Source organism: Pristiophorus japonicus, chromosome 12 (genome assembly GCF_044704955.1).
Source record: "Pristiophorus japonicus isolate sPriJap1 chromosome 12, sPriJap1.hap1, whole genome shotgun sequence".
NCBI classification, from domain to species: domain Eukaryota; kingdom Metazoa; phylum Chordata; class Chondrichthyes; family Pristiophoridae; genus Pristiophorus; species Pristiophorus japonicus.
Genome location: NC_091988.1, coordinates 25,000,101 through 25,014,445, shown reverse-complemented (window position 1 = coordinate 25,014,445; position 14,345 = coordinate 25,000,101). Strand labels below are relative to the sequence as shown.

The window sequence follows — 14,345 nt, the reverse complement described above, 5'->3', positions numbered from 1 at the left end:
TGAGGTCAGTGAGAGAGGAGCTGAGAGAGGATTTGTGAGATGTTTTGAGGAGTACATTGATTATATTCAGTATATTTACAATAATATCATAATATAAAATATAATAATATAACTAGCTATAATTATAATAGATCTTAAAACCTTAAAAAATAATAATAATAATAAATAAATAATTAAATTCAAATATATATATATATATGTATATAAATAAATAACAAAAGAATAGAAAATCAAGCCATGGAAGTGGAGGGGGAGTTAGATGGGAGGAAAAGGGCCAGTCGTTTCTCAGAGGAAGCCCAGGAGTCATCGGTGGGCGAAGTGTAGGCCCCGTTGGAATCAGTTAACACGGGGTGGGCACGGGAAACCGTCACTGTCCATGTATCAGCGGTTATGGCGAGATATTGCCGAGGCTGTGTCCTCCGTTGCGCCTGTGAGGCGGGGGCCGCACCAGTGCCGCAAACGGTGGAATGACATGGTTGGGTCTGCGAGAGTAAGTACTAACTTTTATCATGCATTGATGATTGACTCTTTAGTGCCACGTTTTATTATGTTGTAAAGCTTGGTCTCATTTTTATTTCCCATCATTGATCTCATTGTGTTAGTCCTCTGTATTTGCACGTGCTCATCATGCAACATTTGTGTACTAACGAAACTTAAATCGTGCACTCGTTGACGAAAAGACTGGGGGGGCGGTTAATTGGGGATGTGTACCTATACATTGTGCATGTATGTAGATCTGTGTGTGTTCGGTAAGAGTAGCTGTCAACTTAGTTCACACATATTTTTTGTCACCTTTGCAGATGAAACTAGCCGGCAATAGGGCGCAACTTCGCAAAACGGACGGTGGTCCGCCCAAGACTATTCTTCTGACGGGCCTCGAGGAACATGCTGCAGCCCTGACGGGAGCGTATGATCGCACCTCCACGTGTGTTGATGCCAAATGAGTGGTCCTGGGGGGGCAAGTCTGCATAATCCCTGGGCTGTACTGCGGTTATGTAATTCAATCTTATGGCAATATAATGTAGAATGTAATGTAATGCTGCGAGCACGAAATGTTGTTAGTTCGGACATGATTTTTTGGTTGATCACATCTGCCACTTGGAAAGCAAACTGTTTGGGACTCAAGTTTTATGTCATGTCATGCACTTGCTCTGTACTTTGCTTATGATAGTTTCATGTGATGATTCTCGGTAAAAAATGTTTGTTCTCCACATAAGCCTGTACAAAGTGAATTGCTCTGATGTTACCTCTAACCCCACCCCTCCCCTGTCGCCAACCATTAATGTTATGTTTTTCCAGTTGCAAAGGTGGAGCCGCCTGCCCCTCCCAGAGAGGAGTCACTGCAGGGAAGAACAAATGAAGAGATGGTGGAAGAGATGGTGGAAGAGACGGAGGAGATGGTGCTGCAGGAGCAGGAGGAGACCGCTCCTCAAAACGTTGCAACGGTGGTGGTGCAGGAGGAGGGAGGGATGCCGCTTCTTGAAGGGTCCTTTCTACCGGCGGCCACCGGTGAATTTCGGCCCGAGGAAGCAGGACCAAGTGGCATGCTGCGGTGCACACCGATCCCAATGGTGAATCCACGGCGGCTGATCCAGCAAGGTGGGAACGCTGCCCGACAGGCAGATACGAGCCTGGACACGGTGAGCTGTCCAGGATGAGCATCGACTTGATTCGAGAGCTCCTCCAGGCCATTGCTGGGTTGTCCGAAAACATCGCGGCTTTAGCAGCCCGTCAATCGGAGGACATGGCGGAGCTGATTGCCGCGGTGAGGGAGAATACCCAGACCGTCAATGTCAATGCTATGCAGCAGTCGACAGTCATGGGATATGGCACTGCACGCCAAGGTGCCACACCACCAATGGTGACAGCACCCGATCGTCGGGAGGAACCCAGTTTCTTCCAACTTTGAAGATAGGTCGTTAGCACCTCCATCTCCTCCAGAACCCCTAAACATGGCGCTGCCATTGTTGCCCCCCCCCCCCCCCCCCACCCTCAGCAGTCATGCTCGAGATGCTCTGCTGGGATAGAACATTCTGGTCCCGACGTGGGCAGGGCCAGGGGTATTGTTAGCGAGAGGTGGGTCAGGGCCAATTGTCGGGCGGGGGGGGGGGGGAGATTAGGGAGGAAAGACGTTGGGAAAGGTGGCCACAGGTAGAATTGTCGGAGGGTGCAGGAGTGTTGTTTATACTGTTGTTGCTGTTTGTTGTTCTTGATTTTTTTTGGTACAAATTTTCATTCAGAACAATTATGTTATCTTATTACATTGTTAAAGTTTAATGCAAATTACAAGTTTTATACAAAACTTTATTCAACTAAACCTTTCTTGTATTGTGTCTCACTCACTTCTGGGAAGGGGAAAATATGTCCCATATGATAACTTGTAGGAAACACAACTTTAAATGTGTGATTGCCGGTGTTCCTTGTAAACACATACCTCATCTTGGATGCCCTAGACCCAACTGACTGGGGTTTTCTTCAGTCTTGTGAACATCACGTAACTGGCTAAGCCACTCACAATGCAACAGCTCTACAACTATTTTGTGTAGACACAGTAATCAAGTGCCCCCTGATTAAAGGGGGGGGGGGCAGGGGGACGAGGCGCTAAAAGCGACAAATTTAAACAAATTAAACTTTACGCGTGGTTCAAATTAAAATTTGGTTGCCAGGGGTGATGATGCACTCCAGTCCCTCCGGCGCCCACCTCTCGCGGAAGGCCGCGAGCGTACCGGTGGACACCCTGGCTCGGATGTAACGCAACAGCTCTACCAACCTGTGAGCATTCTCACAGGTGCTTACATTACAGTTGTGACGCCTGCTACAGTTGAATAGCCCCACGACCACGCTGTCAAGCCACGTGAAGAATGGTTACTTGGATGAGGCCCCAGTGCGTGGACACAACCCCTTCCCCTTCCAACACCCCGCCCCCAGACACCAGCCCCGCTACAGTAAAGGGGGAGCTGGGGGAGGAGAACATTTCCAGCAAATAATTCACGTTCAGCAATGAATAGCTCAGTGGGCTGACTCCAATGGCTTTTTCCTGAGTGGTGTTACATATGCTACATATGTTACAAAATCCCTTTTCTGCCACCCACAAAATCAGCCCCTCAGCATGTTGCACAGATACTGGTCAGTTACTCCAGTCAAACAGACGCGAAACGTCTGCAATCCAATTGGGTTTATTTTTTAAATAATGTTTCGATTGGGAGCGTGTGATTCTGCGGACCCAGAAATACACCAGGCAGCATTGCTCAGCAAACGGCGAGTTCAGTGCGTCTCTGAATTGACGGCAGCTAGCGAGACATGGCGTGAGATTGGTAGTGAGGCACCATCCCTCGCCAACCTGCATTCCTCAATTTAAAAAAAAAAGTTCAAGCAATAAAATGAACCACTCCTCTCCCTCTGCCCATCCCATTCACACGTGTAAGCACGAATAAAATATTTCATTGGTGGTAATTCCTACGACTGGCTTTAATTAGGCCTGGCCTGGTTGTGAGTACTCCAAAAATTATTTTATTGTATATGAAATGTGCTAATAAATGCAGATTTTATTTCCAAAGGCTAACGAGCTGTAATACAAGCTCAAAATGTTTGTATCAGCCTCTGCAAATGTTGCTTCCTCTCCATGCAAACTGCTCCAGTAACTGAAGTTGGCCCAGGAGCTTGATGGAAGTTCAACTCATGATGTTGATGGAACAAATGCTGAGGTTGCTCCTTGTTGGTCTAATTCAAAAATCTCTGGCTGGATGTAATGGGGAGCAAACATTGTAGGGAAGGTGGGGGATATCTCCCCAGACTGTTATATCACCTGATCGTGAGATTGAAAAGGGGTGGCAGCCTATTTTCTTCTCTGGAAGTACTGCTTCTCCTTGGAGCTCTGATCCAGAGCAGCCCTCCAACACCCCACCTAAGCGGCTATCCCTTTGAGCCTAGCGAATTTTGGGCTACTTGGCTATGAATCAAATTTACAGCACCGAAGGAGGCCCTTTCAGCCCATCGTGTCCGCGCCGGCCGACCAAGAACTATCCAGCCTAATCCCACTTTCCAGCTCTTGGCTCTGTGGGTATATTGCAGCCAAACCTGCTTAGGTGATCCAACAGTAGATCAGTACATTTTAGAAGTGTTTGATCTCTTGGTGCTGAAGGGTGGCTTGTGCTGGCGACGCAGAGGGAAATTGATCTTGGAATCATGGAACAGGGAATGGGAGGCTCCCCATCCGGATCAGGGAATGGGGGGGGGGGGGGGTGGATTCACCTCCGGGTCAGGGAAAGGGAATGGGGGCCCCCTCAGGCCTTCACCTGTTCCCTGACCCCTGGGACCACGTGCTTACCCTCACTGTCTGGGCTCAAACAGTCCCCAGTCCCGCGGGAGACGGAGGCTTCAGAACAAGCGCGCGCCTCTCCCGCTCCCGGTGGGCGGCGGGGGGGGGGGGGGGTGGGGTCAGGGGTCACGTTCCATATCCGAGGATGTCCGACCTGTTCTCCTTCACCTGGGCGGCAGGAAGCTGAATCCTCTTCTGAATGAGGTGGACATGTTCAATCTGATCCAAACCTGCCTCGGCAGCGTGTTGGGACTGCCACCCCTCAGGATGGAGAAGACCAAGGACGAGACCAGTGCCGACATGAAGGAAAGCGAGGTAATGATCGAGGTTGTTTCGGCGCTCATAGCGGAGTGGGCTCACTACTGGCCTTTGACCTATGGTGCCCGAGTTTAAAGGGAGCCTTACTCTGCTGTACCCATGCTGTACCTGCCCTGGGAGTGTTTGATGGGACAGTGTAGAGGGAGCTTTACTAGTATCTAAAATCTAAAATCATAGCAGGCCAGTGACACTTGCTCGATGGAATCTCTTGTACCATCGTGATCTGAATGGAGCGAGCACGATGGTGACCCTCCATGTCACGGTAGCACCGGACGACAGCACCAGCAGTGGTCAGGTCCCTGTACATATGGGTTCCACTACGCTGCATTTATACATAAAAATAAATCTTCTCCTCTCCCCTCTGGCTCTTTGGAGAAGACGGAACAGATGGAGTGATCAACCAGCCTGTTATGATGGTGAAAAGTAATAATCTCCACTCTGAATGAAGTTTGTATCCCAGTTGCCAATACTGATTCGTGCATAACGCTGGGCCCAAGTCAGGTAGGTACTTTAAAAATGGGCGGTTGTGATTGGCGTGATAACGGGCGGTACTGGGCCTTAAAAAATACTTTTTAGTGGAAATTAATATTTTTATATAGATACATATGCAGACAAGTGAGAGAAATAGAGAAATAGATATCATCATCATAGGCAGTCCCTAGAAATCGAGGAAGACTTGCTTCCACTCTAAAAGTGAGTTCTTAGATGACTGTACAGTCCAATACGGGAATTACAGTCTCTGTCACAGGTGGGACAGACACACGTCATTGAAGGAAAGGGTGGGTGGGACTGGTTTGCCGCACGCTCCTTCCGCTGTCTGCGCCTGGTTTCTGCGTGCTCTCGGCGACGAGACTTGGAGATGCTCAGCGCCCTCCCAGATGCACCTCCTCCACCTAGGGTTGTCTTTGGCCAGGGACTCCCAGGTGTCAGTGGGGATATATAGATCAATAAAGGTTCAGAAATGTAACAATCTCTAAAATGTAGTATTTTCTTCTCAGATTTATATTTCCCATAATTTCTCTCCCATCGGTTTTTTTCTGTAGGAAATCTCTAATCTGGAGTCCAAAATGTTCTTATGAGAGTGAAACCACCTCATGTACTTTCTGCATTTCTACATATCATTAAATCAAGTGCAACATCCTGCTTGAGTTCATTACATCTGGAAATTGGCCCGAGATCCAGTGAACATGACAGCACTTAATACCAGCAAGAACACTGTGCCACAGAATCTCTAGCACCAATTATAACTACTGACAAAGAATGGGGGGGGGGGGGTTGTGTTGGGCAGAATCCATCAGCCATCCGGCCATTATTGCTGGCATAATGCTCCAGCCATTTTGGAGCCAGGGCCTGAGTTAGATCCCACCAGTGAGCTACAGGTGCAAATCTCTGCACTCGCTGGTTCTGGGAGGGCTTTAAATTGCGGGCACCTATTCGGGGTGGTGGTGGGTGGGTGCAGGAGAGGCAATCTTAGAAGAGGTCTCAGATGGGCTGAACAGTACCAGAAGGGGGTTCTCAGAATGTCTCTATCAATAAATAAAATTAAAAGTTTCCCAGCCCATTTTGAGAGTGGCCTCCAGCAGTCCCATGAAGAACCATTGTTTATACAATGATCAGCTGGTAAACATTTGCAGCGTATACTCAGTCCATTTCTAACTAATCTGGCCTCCGATTTACTTATTACATGTAGCCTCCCGCTTGAAACAGGCAGATGCTCAGATCATCTATTCTCAGGACCCTACCCAAGATAGGGAGGGCTGAGCAACAGTGTGATGGGCGATGGGTGAGATGGACGAGCCAAAGGTGGGCAGAGGAAACGTTACAAGGACACCCTCAAAGCCTCCCTGATAAAGTGCAACATCTCCACCGACACCTGGGAGTCCCTGGCCAAAGACTGCCCTAAGTGGAGGAAGTGCATCCGGGAGGGCGCTGAGCACCTTGAGTCTCATCGCCGAGAGCATGCAGAAACCAAGCGGAAGGAGTGTGCGGCAAACCAGTCCCACCCTCCCTTTCCCTCAACGACTATCTGTCCTACCTGTGACAGAGTCTGTGGCTCTCGTACTGGACTGTTCAGCCACCTAAGGACTCATTTTAAGAGTGGAAGCAAGTCTTCCTCGATACCGAGGGACTGCCTATGATGATGATGAAGTGACCTGATGCCATTTTTGGGCTGTTTACATCGGGCGAACAGAGTTAAAATTAGCCCTGATGACATCATTTAGGAGCATCCAGTACTGTACCTGCTCCAAAGCAAGTATCACTGCTGAGATAGTTCTGATTTGTATACTGCAAATGTGAATACTTTTGTGGTGTAAATGTGATGAGGACACATTGAATGTTACATGTTAAATTCATGGCCTGCTGTGATTCAGACCCAGCAGGAGACTGCTGCAGGATTTAGCATTTATACAGAATACACAACATAAGAAAGAGAGATCACTGGGAGGAATTGCCACGAACCAGAAAACTGCTTTATTAATTCTGTGCTTCTACAAATGATCATACTTTTCAGGATAATTGAATATTAATTTGCCATAGCTTGGTGACAGCTATAACAAAAAATAACCCAATTTATGCACCTGGATGGGAGTCGAGTCCTTTCAAACATATGCCTCGATACCCGCACATGAGCTTGTGAGCTAGAAATGACAATATGGCTCAGAATAAATTGAGAATGGGAAGTCATCTTGATTTCACAGCCAAGTATTTCACATCATTCCACTGTGAGACAGCATTGGACAATGCCACACTTCAAATACTTATTGATGACATGTTGCTGTGCCATGGTACGTGTTGCTATGCCATGGTACAAGGTGCTGTGTCAGTACACGGAGCTCTGCGTTCTGGTTTTGGGGTTTTATTCTGGATAATTTGCTTATATCAGCATCTCAGACCACTCCACTGGTGTGTAGGGATTCTGAGCGCCCCCCCCCCACCCCTCTCCAAACCCCCCAACCCGATTGCTCTCTGTGACCAGGCCTCCGACTCTCTCCTTTTGTCCAGTTCCATTTACAGGCCTCTGGTTTGGTTTACGGAGGAAGTGAGTTACAACAGAGTAGATTTTTTTTAAACGCTATATATCGCTGCAGTAGATGCTGAGACTGAACTCAGGGCCACTGATCTACTTCTTCTTGGCCGTTCCATATCTTTGACTCATTCTGTTCCACTGAAACCTCCCCATATCCCTCTCCTATTTGTGAGAGGGCAGTCATTTGATATCAAAGGCAGCTGAAATCTGTCAAATAGGAAATTCTCTGTAGAAATGTGAGCTTTGATAAGAGTAGAGCTCCAGGCAACTTCTGGAGTAAAATCACATCTGCACTGTATCCTGATCAGCTATTCTGCTCACTTCATATGGATAGCACTCAGACGTAACCATGTATTGCTACACACTCACATTCTTTAAGATATATTTTTAACACACATAGCTATTTGGACTTTGGATATTTTTCCAATAATGAGCTTATAGACAGCATTGTAAATACAATATCTACATTTTCAGATTATGCAAAGCTCTGTAGGAAAGTAGACTGATAGGCATCATTCAAACAGATTATCAGTCGAGTTGCAACTGGGTTAAGATGAACAACAATTATTACTTAGCATTTCTGCACTAAAAATAGAAAATATGATGGCACATAGCAGGCTATAATCTTAATATTCAGCAGGAAAAAGAACTGGGTGTGCTGACTATCAAACGTCCAAATTATCAACCTGTTGTACTGCAGTGATTGCCAGAACGTAATGGAATGTTGGGGTGTATAAGGAGATTCACAGAGATAAAATTCAAAGTAGGTTCTGATTCTTGCAGGGAGGATGTTTCCCCTGGCTGGGGAGTCCGGAACCAGGGCTCACAGTTTCAGAATAAGGGGTCGACCATTTAGGAGAAATTTCTTCACTCAGAGGGTGGTGAATCTTTGGAATTCTCTACCCCAGAGGACTGTGGATGCTCAATTGTTGAGTATATTCAAGACAGAGATAGATAGATTTTTGGCTATTAAGGGAATCAAGGTATATGGGGACAGTGCAGTCAAGTGGAGTTGAGGTAGAAGATCAGCCATGATCTTAATGAATTGCAGAGCAGGCTCAAGGGGCTGAATTGCCTACTCCTGCATCTATTTCTTATGTTCTTACACGCAGTGATGTATTAGGGAGATCCCATTTGGAATATTAGGCTGCATTTTCAAAATCTCACTATATGATGGTGGCATGGAATGGGCAGTCATGAGTTGGTAAGAAAATAGACAAAGAATTTGATTGCTAAGTATCTGCCCATACTGTGCACACACATGCACATACTTGAAGGGGAGAACGAAAGTGCACAAAACTCTCACCAAAAATAAAGAGCTCCATCAGAATATATAAATCATAGTTAATGATCTGTATATCATTACCAGTGATTTTAATACTGTAATGGTGCTCACGCCTATTTTCGGTGAGCAGTATATGTTGTGTGTTATTATCACATGCATAAGCTGGGTTTTACAGGGTGGGCTCTTTGGCACTTACATGAAGTTGGCACTTAAAGGGATACGCATGATTTTGCAATTCTAGAACTTGAAACTGAAATTTGAGTGCTGCAGATTTGTTCTACAGGAGATTTTCACTGCAAATACAACCAAGTCCATGCAGCCATTATGATCATAATTGAACATGTGGCAGGCTTCAAATAGCAGCACCTTAGATAGCTGGACAGATGTGGGGATGGGGGTGCTACAATATAGTCCTGCCAACTTTTCCAAGATTATTATTGCGTACTGCGTACTACACAACTTTGTCATGCAGAGGTATAACCCATCATCATAGGCAGTCCCTCGGAATCGAGGAAGACTTGCTTCCATTCTTAAAAATGAGTCCTTAGGTGGCTAAACAGTCCAATACGAGAACCACAGTCCCTGTCACAGGTGGGACAGATAGTTGTTGAGGGAAAGGGAGGGTGGGACTGGTTTGCCGCATGCTCTTTTCGCTGCCTGCGCTTGATTTCTGCATGCTTTCGGCGATGAGACTCGAGGTGCTCAGCGCCCTCCCGGATGCACTTCCTCCACTTAGGACGGTCTTTGGCCAGGGACTCACAGGTGTCAGTGAGGATGGTGCACTTTTTCAAGGAAGCATTCAGGGTGTCCTTGTAACGTTTCCTCTGCCCACCTTTGGCTCGTTTGCCGTGAAGGAGTTCCGAGTAGACCGCTTGCTTTGGGAGTTTCGTGTCTGGCATGCGAACGATGTGGCCTGCCCAGCGGAGCTGATCAAGTGTGGTCAGTGCTTCATTGCTGGGGATGTTGGCCTGGTCGAGGATGCTAATGCTGGTGTGCCTGTCCTCCCAGGGGATTTTTGGGATCTTGCGGAGACATCGTTGGTGGCATTTTTCCAGCGACTTGAGGTGTCTACTGTACATGATCCATGTCTCTGAGCCATACAGGAGGGCGGGTATTACTACAGCCCTGTAGACCATGTGCTTGGTGGCAGTTTTGGGATATAACCATAGAGCTGGTGAAAGAGGAAGACATCCACCCACAGCCAGAAGCTGAGAAAGTTGAAGACAAGGAGCCAGAAAATAATTTTGCTGAAGGACTTTGCAGGTAGCTACAGCTGTACACAAGGCTCTTAGAGATGAGACCTTCACTCAAGTTCTCTCTAAATCTGCACTATGCAGTGAACAAAAAATCTCTCCCGAAAATGGTGTCTGCATTAACTCGCCAATCATGGATCCCATTTCCTTTATCTGTCAAAACTTTAGACTACATCATCCCAAAAAACTCTTTGGACACAGATGAATAAATTTCAAACAAATTTAGTTCCACCGTGCGTGTGCCTAGTGCTTTTTACATTGGTGTTTCCCCTTGGTTTCAATATGATTTGTGTGCTCTAAAGCCTAACATAGCATTTCTTCCATGTGTTCCCTCAGTTGCAGCATCAAGAGGTTGGCTACTGGGTCTCAGTGGCGGCCCCTTGGGATTGAAGTGGATCTCTGCCTCCTTGTAGTAGCCCATGAGGTGGCCCTAACAACTACGCGCTCCATATTCAATATTGCAGAGGTTGTTCACTTTGTGTCTCATCTCAAGTCATTTGGAGAAGCTTGATGTTACATCACTCCGAGAGGCAGCAGCCTTAACAGTGCCTCTCCAGCCAGCCACTCCCTCAGTATGCCCAATTATTTGTGTAGGAGTAGGACTGCAGGGTAGGAGTAAGGACAATGAGGCCACGTATAACGGCTCTCTCCATCCAACCTCCTGCATGTTGGAGATAGCCAGTTGGTGAGTGGAGTCCAAGGGCTGGATTTTGGAGAGGTTTGCAAGTGGGTTTTTGCCGCGATTTGACCCTCCGCGGCGAAAACCCAGTCGCAAAGCTCGGGTGGGATCCTCGGGAACCTGTTTCCGATGGCTCTTCCAAGTACCGCCGGGGAGAGTTGCGCCGACGTGCAACGAAGCGAATTGCAGTGGTGATCGAGTTTCGGCTCTCTCCCAGTATGCCTCACCCAGAATAGCGACAGGGTCAAACCTGTTGGTGCAGCTCTGCCAGCAGCGGTAAGTCAGAAAACCTGCAAAAAAGGTAAGTTAAAGTTTTTATTCTTTAATTTTTTTGCAGCGAGTACTCAGTTAAGGGTCTTGCAAATGTTTTTGGATTGTTTTTTGGAAAGTTTTTCTCCCCCCCTCCCAAGGCCTCTCTCGCAGCGCTCCTGGCCCCGCACTGTTTGCGCCGAGAACACTTGTGCAACACTGCCCTTTGCGATGTGTCCCTAGCACAGATCCAAAGTTAGGCCTTAAAACACGAGCGCAGCGAAAATGGTAATTTTCACTTATTGCCTGCGTTCTCACCCAGAAACCCCAAAACCCAGCCCAAGGGTTCAAATAGTGTGTGCAATGACAAGAGATTGTCCCACTGTGCTGCATACGAGCTGATGCTCCTTCCAGAGTTCCCAGCACAATCTGTAATGGCTGTAGAAAACGTTATTGCTTGAGACAGCATCCTTCCTTTAAACGTAGGGCTCCTGAAAGTGGGTTCCCGGAGCTCGGCAGCTGAGGATGTATCTGAGCTGTCCGTGGAATCAGAAGATTTCTACGCGTCCTCTGCCTCCACCACCTACTCGCGATAGTTTAAGCTTTGTGCTTCACCCAGTGAATCCAGCGCATCCTTTGTTGACGGAATTCAGCACTCCTGCTCCTCCTGGCTCCACATTCAGGTAAGTAAATGTGAAAAGCTCACTGTGTAGGTTGCAAGCTGTACCAAGGTCTGCTTTTACTGAGTCTGGCCAAGGCTGGCTCAGGGCAAACCAATTTGAAGTGGGGCGGGGGGGAGGGGGGGGGGTAATCGCAAGCAGGCTTTTGGCTCCTCATTTCACATGCAAATGGCAGGTGCAGGCCCTGGGCACCTAATTGTTTTCCTTCGCCAATATGGCAGGCGGCACACGTCCAGCCAGAAATGTGCGCTTGCTTTCTGCTCACCATATTGGAGGTTTAGTAGGTCAGTTAGCGCCCGAAAGACAGGTGCCGCACGGCCAACTTCATAGGTCATACTGTAAGATCCTGTGTTAGTGTGTCCCCCTTAACCAGAGTGCAGTGTGAAAGGTTGGCTCTGCAGCTCTTAAATTAAAGATAATGTGTTTGTTGGTACCCAAGGAAGAAAAGAGAAAGTGGCTGATGTGTTACCTTGCCTTCCCTGGTCAGGTCATTGAACTATGTGTAGCATTGATAGGCAGTTCTGGGGGAGAGCTGGTACTCAGCGTCAGTGTCATTTCCCCCTCCATGGAACGAGACATTTTTTTTTTAAGGTTTACTCTCATGGGGACCAAGTAGTCTGTCTCACCTATGCTCTATCTCCTCGAGGAGGTGTGGAGGTCACTCACGGAAATAGTGTCATTCTTTCACCTGTCAGTGCCAGTAGTAGACAGTCTTGAAAAGTGCGACACAAACACACAAGAGCCATGCAGTGCGGCCACCTGACAGTGAACCGAGTGATCCAAACATGCTGCTACTGATCAGTAGCTTTCCCAACCTGCTGCTGCAATCTTTAGCCAGAATTTTTTTTTATTTAAAAGGCCGCATTCTGATTTTTGAGCACTCCAGCAGTTCACCCTCATTTTACACAGGATTTGCACCAATTATCTACCAATGGGTATGCAAATGAACTGGCCCACAAAACCTTGGTGCGTTCAGCTCTCCACACTATGCGTGGGTGCTTTGGCACAATGGAGCACCACTCGCCGCATGGAATTTGGGGGCTGAGGTGTGACAACTTCAGAGTTGAGTTGTTAGTCGCACTTAGTACAGAATGTATTTGCTTGTAGCACTCAAAACTAAAATGGTCAGATTCCTTATTCAAACGGGTATTAAACAGATGCCAGGTTAGCACCAAGGCTCCTATATGTGGAGTTAAATAACACAGATCTAAAGAACAGTATCTGGATAGCCTTTCGTTGTTCCACCTTCCCCTGATTTTATAATAGTGGATTTTTAAAATCAATAGTCTGAAGCTTTGTTGAAACTTCCAGCCCTATTTACCTAAATTAATGTACCTTAGAATTCAGTCCAATATTTTACAATTAATACCTTGACATTTCAGTCATCTCACCAAAGATCCGTTGCTTAATTTAACACAACTATAACAATAACTGAACGAACAAAGCTCATTACAGTTGAGGCTAGGTATTACGAGCATACCACAGGCCCTGGAACAGGATCTGAAAATTCTGCATCATTATGATAAAGCTCACAGGAATTAATAACATGCATCATCGATCTCTGGATGAAAAATTGACAGAAAATTGTCGACCTGCTTAGCAAAACTAATCACAACGGCATTTCACACGTCATTCTTCACATACAAAGCACTCAGGCAGAAACAAAATGACTTTGGTATGAGGCAGGAAATGCCTGTTTGATTGAAAAATGAAAAAAATGATTCACTGAGTTTGATTTAAGGAATGAATTTGTATCAGCTCCTGCTCAACGGCTGAACAAACCAAGACTGCCCTCTGCTGGACAGAACGAGGAATAAAACAATTTCCTTGTGTATCAGCTGATGAGAATTGTTGCAAAAATACGAATGTATTTATACACCTGATCAAAAGTAACAAAAAAATTACAGTTTATTTGGCGAGCAGTTTCATATTTTAGTATATTTTTAGGATGAGTATGAGGTACGATGCACATAATAATCTGATCCACGAACAATACCCTCCAGCTGATAAAAATAGTGCGGGAAAGAATCCTAGAAATTTTATCTAGAACATTTATTTGGCAGAGACTGCTTTTTTATTACATTTATCCAAGTGACCGTTGGAGTTTCTTGTTTCACTATACCTTCTCAGAGCTCTCCGTATATCCCACTTTTGTCACAAGCCTCAGTGCAAAACTGATCTCTCTTACTGCGCAAGGTCTTGGCTTCCTACTAAGAGGATGGTTTTCTAAACTTCCTAAAGAAGGAATGGGAAAGGACTGCATTCCTCTAAGAAACCTATTGTGATGACATGGAGGATATGGAACTTTGTAGAAACTGTGTGGCTCTCTCCTCTCACGCCTTTTAAGAATAAAAGTGTTTAGTAATGCTAAAATTGATTCTGCATATATAAAAATAAATGTTAAAAGTGTAGATTATATGGAAAGGCTGCAGTGTTAAAAGAAACAAAATGGATGACTTCCCTAGGTTCATGTCAGCATGGCTTTGAAACTCACCAAAATAGAAAAGATGTTAATTGGAAAGCCATCAACCTAAT

At 46.3% G+C, this 14,345-nt stretch overlaps 1 protein-coding gene across 2 annotated transcripts in view; it reads right to left on the bottom strand.

The window, feature by feature from the left end:
- The window catches only part of cadpsa (Ca2+-dependent activator protein for secretion a), a 603,717-nt gene that overhangs the window by 245,204 nt on the left and 344,168 nt on the right, over window positions 1–14,345 (bottom strand). The window lies entirely within an intron of this gene.